General features: G+C 38.4%; 1 non-coding gene across 1 annotated transcript; it reads left to right on the top strand.

The window, feature by feature from the left end:
• Positions 1 to 1,162: 1,162 nt before the first annotated feature.
• LOC113185212 (U6 spliceosomal RNA) lies at positions 1,163 to 1,269 on the top strand. Its single transcript, XR_003301100.1, has one exon. It is a non-coding gene; the product is annotated as a U6 spliceosomal RNA (small nuclear RNA).
• The last annotated feature ends 7,482 nt before the right edge of the window (positions 1,270 to 8,751 follow it).

Here is an 8,751-nt window from a genome sequence, read left to right as displayed (position 1 = left end):
TTTGAGGAGCTGGGACTGTGGCTCAGTGGTAGAGCGCTCACCTAACATGCTTGAGGCACTGGGTTTGATCCTCAGCACCATATTAAAAAATAAGTGAAATAAAGGTATTATGTCCATCTACAATTAAAAAATATAATTTAAAAAAGGAAATATTTGGTTGATTTCAAAATTAAACTAAGTCAACTTGGGATGATCTGTTGCTTTCTGGTTTCTTTTCATCTCTTCTTATAATCAGTGTATGGATAATTTAAAAAGTTACTATAAAGGATGAATTTTCTGCCTGACCTTCATTTAATAAGAAATATATTTCCTAAACTTGATTTCAATCACTTGTATTGCATTGTTTTTTTAAGTGTTCATTTCTGTTGATTCCTGGGCAAGTGAACTAAGTATTCGTAGTTTAAAATAGAGGAGGCATTTTATTTAGGATGGGTACTTTTTTGGAGCTCGTAATGCTATTTATAGTAAACAGGTGTGCTTATAGAAATTAGGCAGAGAAGATGCTTACAGGTGAGTGACCTGAACCATTTCCAAGCAGCAAGGGCAAAAAGGGAAACTGATTGCACAGTTGTCCTTATCTTAGAAGAGCCATTTTACAAAATTATGGGTACACTATTTTCAACTGTGGGATTAAAGTTCAAGAGGAATTTGCCCTGCTGGCTCTTTTATAAATCATGTTGAACACTAATCAACAATAACTTCCATGTGAGTTCTGTAGAAGGTGCAGAAACTCTATTTTAATGAATGAATTGTCTAGCAACTACAAGATTGAAGGCAAAAGTGTACATTGTATGACATTGTAGGAATTTCTCAAGGGGGCTCCAATGATATGATCAAGATTGTGCTTTCTTCAGATTCAACTTTATAAGGGTTATAGATTCATAATGATTATTTTGAGCCAGTTGGATTACAAGTGCTGGGAAGAGTGGTCAGTTCAGAGTAGAGCACTTAGAGTCAACAAGATTTTTTTGTGGTTGATTAATGCTAGAGTAGCACTCAAGACATCGAAAATGTGATGGGGACAAAGCCATTATTCTATTGGGGAAGTGTTCCCACTTGGTGAGAATGCCAACCTACCTCCAAAATATGTGTGTGTGTGTGTGTGTGTGTGTGCGCACAGCAGAGCATTTACAAGTAGATGCAAGAAATTTTACAAAAGACAGTATCCACTTTGGCAGCACATATACTAAAATTGGAACAATACAGAGAAGATTAGCATGGCCCCTGCACAAGGATGACACGCAAATTCATGAAACGTTCTGTTTTTTTACTAAGTAAGCCAATCCCAAATACCAAAGGCCTAATGTTCTCTCTGATAAGTGGATACTGATCCACAATGGGGGGAGGTCATGGGGGAGAATAGTGGAACTGTGATTGGGCAAAGGGGAGGGAGGGGAGGGGTGGGGGCATGGGGGCAGGAAAGATGGTGGAATGAGATGGACATCATTACCCTAGGTCACACATAGGGTGCGACGCTACATCGTGAACAATCAGAGAAATGAAAAGTTGTGTTGCAATTGTGTTCATTGAATCAAAATGCATTCTGCTGTCATATATACTTAATCAGAATAAATAAATTAATTAAATAAAAAAAATCTAGGAAGTTTATTGAGTGTTTTTCAGTAACCGTAAGTGCATGGTAGGCAGGTTTGCAGAAACCATCTTCATTGGCAATGTTTACTTCATGATGGGGTGCAGAGTGCATAGCCAGAGTCTATGCTGCATTGGAGGTAAGGGGGCAGGCTGACTAGTGCTTGGGACCAGAACATTTAGAGGATCATCCAGTTTGGTTACTCAACTGTAGGCAGCTCTGAGTCTATAATGTTGTCTCCTTGAAGTCAAGACTGACTAACCTGTTGATTTTGTGTCTTTTATTTATTTTTATTTATTTTTTTTAAGAGAGAGAGAGAGAGAGAGAGAGAGAGAGAATTTTTAATATTTATTTTTTAGTTCTCGGCGGACACAACATCTTTGTTGGTATGTGGTGCTGAGGATCGAACCCGGGCCGCACGCATGCCAGGCGAGCGCGCTACAGCTTGAGCCACATCCCCAGCCCCAATTTTGTGTCTTTTAATTGGCAGTCAAACATTCTCCTCATCAAAAAGTATTCCAACTACCAAGGAACAGCCAAAGTCTGCTTTCAAGAGCACACAATTTACAGAGTAAACGAGGACAAACTGAGACGCCCTAAGTATCCAAACTGCTGCAATCATTGTAGTCACCACGGGAGCCAAGCATATAATGTAGCATTTAGGATGTGCTTGCAGCATAAGGGTCTAAATTCATATGATTTAGGGCTTGTTATTTGCTTACATGCCATGAAAAGAGAAAATGAAGAGAGATTGGGAAATGTAGCCACCTCATATTTTCACTATGAAAGTTTCCAAAATCAAATTCTTCAACTTTGACAAGAAGGTGATTTTGAGCTAAAGTCTCAGAGGCCTCTGGGGATCAGACCAGAAACACAAATGAAAAAAGTGGACTCAGGACAGACTGGGATAAAATGGAGAATATGTATCTGGTCCCCAGAGGCCAGTAATTCCTCAGCCCCAGGCAAGTAACTGCCCTTTGGAAATGTGGGCCTTGTATGGCTACTATATAATATTTTTAAAAAGTCAATCTCAGGGGTCTGGGGATGTGGCTCAGTGGTAGAGCACCTGTCTGATATGCCCAAGATCTCAGGTTCAATCCCCAGCACTGCAAGAATAAAAGCAAGCCTCAACAATTTAGTGTCTGTATCAAAATATAAAATAAAGAAAAGGCTGGGCATGTGGGTCAGTGGTAAAGTGTCCCCTGGGTTTGATCCCCAGCACCAAAGCAATCCCTTCCCTGAAAATCCCAACGTTTCTCTGAAAATCTTTTATTTTTGTGGGGATGGGGGTTTTTCCTGGAGATTGAACCCAGGAGAGTTTTACCACTGAGGTACAGTTCTAGTCCCTTTTACTTTTTATTTTGAGACTGGGTATCTCTTAAGTTTTCAAGGCTGACCTGGAACTTGTGATCCTCCTACTCAGTCTCCTGAGTTACGACGAAAACTTCTTGATCTCTAGATGTTGGCAACTCATATTTAGGCTGAATTTGACCAGGAGATTGCCAATCTCCAGTTTAGTAGAAAAGGCACGAGACTTGGGCTGGGGATGTGGCTCAAGCGGTAGCACCCTCGCCTGGCATGCGTGTGGCCCTGGTTTGATCCTCAGTACCACATACAAACAAAGATGTTGTGTCCGATGAAAACTAAAAAATAAATATTAAAATTCTCTGTCTCTCAAAAAAAAAAAAAAAAGAAAAGAAAAGAAAAGGCACGAGACTAGAAATCAGAATCTGGGTTCAAACCAGTCACACACCTATGAGATCTTCAATAGGTCACTTTATCTCTGTGGGCTTCCCCCCACCCCCTTGAAATGGAGATAAGAATGTTTATCATCATCGTGTTACAGAATTGTGTTCATAAAATGAATGATCTTGCAGGCCTTCGACATAGGGTGATTGTTAGACAAATGTCCAGGTTGGTGAGTGTTGGTTTGATACACATTAGGGAGAATAGTAAAATTAACTCTTTTTCAACTAAATCCATGAGTCTAAGGAAAAGATACAAAAGAATTTTTGAAATTTTAAAACTAAAAGACTTTTATATTTTGGCAAAACATCAGAGACTGTGAGTCAGAGCAGCATCACTAGACTCAGAGCTCCTATGTTTTAAACAAAGGGCTAGTTTTTTTAAAGTCAGTGGCCATGGGCTATTCCTGGGCCATTCATTCTTGAGCCAGGGTAGGGGTTGGGGTGAATGGCAGGAGGGGCGCCAGCTTATCTATTAAAGCTACAGATCAACTTTGGGGGTGAACATTTACAAAGTCCTTCACCCTGGCAAGGTGAACAATGGAATTTACAGGTGTAAGACCTGGTGTAAATTTGCATGATAGTTGCAGAAGCTCAGGTTGCAGATTTCAGTTCAGTGACAACATGAATAATTCATGAGTCCTTTTGTCAGCTTGCAGCAACTAGTTTTTCTCTCTCAAATGCTTAAACCTGGCTGTAAAGAATTAACTGGCAAGAAACTGAATATTTCCCCACTTTGCTTTAAGGTTCAAAAGTGTCAGATGGAGAACTGTATCTTGAACTCTTCTGACTTAACCTGGTGTTCCTTGCTTCTGCCCTATTTGATTCCATTTTCTTAATAATTGATTAAGTGGATGAGTGGATTAAATTTGGATGATCTACCGTATGAATAAGAAGGCCTGTGTTGATTTTTAGAAAATAGCATTCCCATCCTTACAAAACCTGCCTCTTTACCATTTTTCCCCCATTTGAAGTTCTGCGAATGAAACCAGGGCTTTGAACATGCTAGGCAGCTACTTTACCACTAAGCCACACCCCAAAGCCCTATCTCTTTTTTGAAAAGATGTCTTTAGGAACTAAATATGATCCTGAAATTTTGCTTGTTTAGTTTACTTTAACTTTCAGCTAAAATGTGCAAAGCAAACCAGAGATGATGGCACACACCATAATTTCAGTGACTTGGAAGCCAGCAAAAAAAAAAAAAAAAAAAAAGTAGTTAAATATAACAAATTAGAATAAAAAAAATTTTTTTTTTTTTAAAGAGAGAGAGGGGGGGACAGAGAGAGAGAGAGAGAATTTTAACATTTTATTTTTATTTTTTCTTAGTTCTCGGCAGACACAACATCTTTGTTGGTATGTGGTGCTGCTGAGGATTGAACCCGGGTCGCACGCATGCTAGGCGAGCGCGCTACCGCTGAGCCACATCCCCAAGCCCTGAGAATAAAAAAAAATTTTTAAAAGTGGTTAAGCACCTCTGGGTTCAATCCCCAGTACCAAAATAAATAAATAAATGAATGAATGCATAAATTAATTAATTAATTAAAAATTAGGCTGGGGCTGTAGCTCAGTGGCAGAGCACCTTCCTAGCATGTGTGAAGCTCTGGGTTTGATTCTCAGCACCAGATAAAAAATAAATAAAGGCATTGTGTCCATCTACAAGTATAAAATTATTTTTCAAGAATTTTATATAGGGCTGGGGATGTGGCTCAAGCGGTAGCATGTTCGCCTGGCATGCGTGCAGCCCGGGTTCGATCTTCAGCACCACATACAAACAAAGATGTTGTGTCCGCCAATAACTAAAAAGCAAATATTTAAAATTCTCTCTCTCTCTCTCTCTCTCTCTTAAAAAAAAAGACATTTATGGGCAAAAGTTGATGCATGGAAATTCAGAGCTATAAAGACATTATAAAAGAAAGCAGACTCAGTTCCTTATTTCTAAAAAAAAAAATTTATATATATATATATATATATATATATATATATATATATATCTTTACTTTATTTATTGTATTTATTTTTATGTAGTGTTGAGGATCAAACCCAGTGCCTCACAACTCTACTGCTGAATTATAACCCCAGCCCCAAGTATAAAATTTTTTTTTGAAAATTAGGAAAAACCAAGCAGTTTCAGTGATAACATAATGTACTTGTTTAAATGCCAATTGTGAACAAAAACTTAGATACGCTTTTTTTTTTTCTTTGCAACTGGGGATTGAACTCAGGTGCACTAGACCACTGAGCCACATCCCCAGCCCTATTTTGTATTTTATTTAGAGACAGAATCTTGCTGAGTTGCTTAGTGCCTCACTTTTGCTGAGGCTGGCTTTGAACTTGTTATCCTCCTGCCTCAGCCTCTGGAGCCGTTGGGATTACAGGCTGGATACACCTTTTATATAATGTTTAGGACTGTGGATGGGATTCAGTAGTAGAACACTTGCCTAACATATAAGGCTCTGGAGATAATGTTTGGAATTGCTTTAAAAAATTTAGCCGTGGGGCTGCAGATGTGGCTCCATGGTAGAGCACTTGCCTAAACAAGCCCAAGACCGAGTTCAATCCCCAGTATCACACACATATACAACATTAACTGTATGTGTGTTTAAGTATGTGGGAGCACATGAGTGAAACTACATTGTCTGGGAGTAAATAATTATTGAAAATGGATCATCAGTACACTGGGATTCTTTTTTCTTTCTTTCTTTTTTTTTTTTTTTTGAGAGAGAGAGAGAGATTTTTTTTTTAATATTTATTTTTTAGTTTTCGGCAGACACAATGTTTGCATGTGGTGCTGAGGATCCAACCCGGGCCGCATGCATGCCAGGCCAGTGTGCTACCGCATGAGCCACATCCCCAGCCCCACACTGGGATTCTTGATGATGTTCTCTCTAATGTTTTATAAAAAAGAACAAAAATGTGAATTGCTTTGTTGTAGGTGATATTTTATCAGTTTACCCCTCCCATGGGACTTCATTTGTCTTTATTTTTAAAATTATAAGTTGTAAAAGGCATATATGCTTAGTGCAAAAATTTTTTTTTAAAAAAAGGAATATGTAAACAGTAAAAGTTCTTATCTGTATCTCACTGTGACTTTTCCCCCAGTCTTACATGTCTCTCCAGGGATGATGACAGTAAAAGTCAAATGCATATTCTTTCAATCTATCCTTCAGGCATGCACAGACATTTGCAGAAATGAGTGTTTTTTTTAAAGAAATTCTTTATTATAAAAGACAATTTCATTGTATAGAAGGATCAACTTCCCTTCAAGTAAAACATGTATCCAATTCTATAATGTGGAAATGTTATCACTTTGACTTTTTTTTTTTTTTTTTTTTTTTTTTGTGGTACTAGGGATTGAATCCAGGGCCTTGTGCATGCAAGGTAAACACTAAGCTATAACCCCAGCCCCCACTTAGAATTTTTATTGTCAGATTTTGCTTCAACTATAAAAACTTAATTCCCTTTATTAATAGGTTAAGCTTTATCGACATCATAAAATGACATTTTTGCATCTGAATTTTTTCCAGTGAATAATGACTGATCACTTTAAGGTATGGCCACTAAAAGTCACTTAAAAAAAATCACTGGTATCTTTTAGTTAAAGGCATTTTGTGTGCATATTTCAGGGGACAAGGCAACTTCATTGGGGCTGAAGAAATCAGCTTGTGATGGTTGTGATTAATTTTATTTTTTATTTTCTGAATTTATTATTATTAGTAGTAATGGTAGTGGTTGTGATTAAACCCAGGGGCACTTTACCACTGAGATACATCCCCAGCCCTTTTTATATTTTGATTTTGTTTTTTATTTTAAGACAGAGTCTCACTAAGTTGCTGAGGCTGGCCTTAAACTTGCCCTTTTCCTGCCTCAGCCTCCTGAATTACTGGGATTACAGGTGCACGCCATAATACCTTGTGTGTGTGTGTGTGTGTGTGTGTGTGTGTGTGTGTTTTGCTGGGGATTGAACCCAGTGCCTTGCGAATGCAAGCACTCTACTAACTGAGCTGTATCCCCAGCCCCCATTATAGCATTTTAAAGAGTGAAGAAAAACAATCATTTTGAAGTCATGTCTCTTACTGTTTATGCTGCTGGCAACATAGGTTATTTAGATGCATGAACTTTTACTGAATGATGAGCAGTAGAAGCTCTCAACATATTTTGAAAGGATGCTCTCTCCTTTCTTATTCTGGAACATCTCCAGCCACCCATTCCCACCTTCCCATCCTGTTCAATTTTACCCAAACTTCTCAATATAGGATCTGTTTCTTCCAGATGCCTCAAATCTACTTCCAGCAATGGCAGGAACCACAGATTTTAAGAGCGACCCTTCTTTGTTTTCTCTCTGATTCAGTTTCAAGGCTCATGAAAGGCACTATTCTGACAGCTCTGGAGGCTTGAGGCCTGTTTATATGTGTGCTGTGTATAGCATGGCCTCTCTCTGTCACATGAACAGTAGTCCTCTTTTTGCACCTGCAGGAATCAGCATGGGGCAAAGGCCAGGCTGCTCCATCCTCAGTGTTTCTCCTGATGCGAAGCAATTAGCCAGGATTCAGGGGCAGGTCCTTTCTGTTCCTTACACTCCTCTACTACCCTCTTCCCCTCTTTCTCTATTGAGTGCATGTGTGTATGCCCACGTGCACACATATTCACTCATGAAGTCTAATTGGCACACATGAACTGGACATTGTACTACAGAGACCCATTTATTAAGGAATCATTTAATAAATATTTGCCATGTAGCAAGTGTACCAAACTCCTACAGGGAATTTGCCCCCACAAAGTGAGTAACTGGGAATCTTATGTAATATGACAGTTGAGGTATAACTTTTGTATTAACTTGAAATATCTCTATCTGTAGGTTTCTTTTTGGGGTAGGTAACTGGTGGGGGATATAAGTGCTCCAAAAATTTATAGGTAGATTAAATTTTACATATATATATATAAATTTTACATATACATACACACACACATATATATATATGTGTGTATTTCTATATTTATATCTATCTATCTATCTATATGTAAAATTTGTAAGACATTATTGGATTTGTAGCAGCTTTTAAAATTTTTTTATGGCAATACAGCATATAAAATGTTGCCATTTTTAACCATTTTTTTTTTTGAGAGAGAGAGAGAGAGAGAATTTTTTTTTAATATTTATTTTTTAGTTCTCGGCGGACACAACATCTTTGTTGGTATGTGGTGCTGAGGATCGAACCCGGGCCGCACGCATGCCAGGCGAGCGAGCTACTGCTTGAGCCACATCCCCAGCCCATTTTTAACCATTTTTAATGTGTACAATTCAGTACACCAATTACATTCTCAAAACTGTTCAGCCATTATCGTTATCTATTTCCAAAACTTTTTTTGTGTGTGTGGTACTGGGAATTGAACCCAGGGCCTTATGCATGTGAGGCA

Source organism: Urocitellus parryii, chromosome X (genome assembly GCF_045843805.1).
Source record: "Urocitellus parryii isolate mUroPar1 chromosome X, mUroPar1.hap1, whole genome shotgun sequence".
NCBI classification, from domain to species: domain Eukaryota; kingdom Metazoa; phylum Chordata; class Mammalia; order Rodentia; family Sciuridae; genus Urocitellus; species Urocitellus parryii.
Note: the sequence above shows the minus strand (reverse complement) of the source record. Positions and strands in the feature narration are given on the sequence as shown.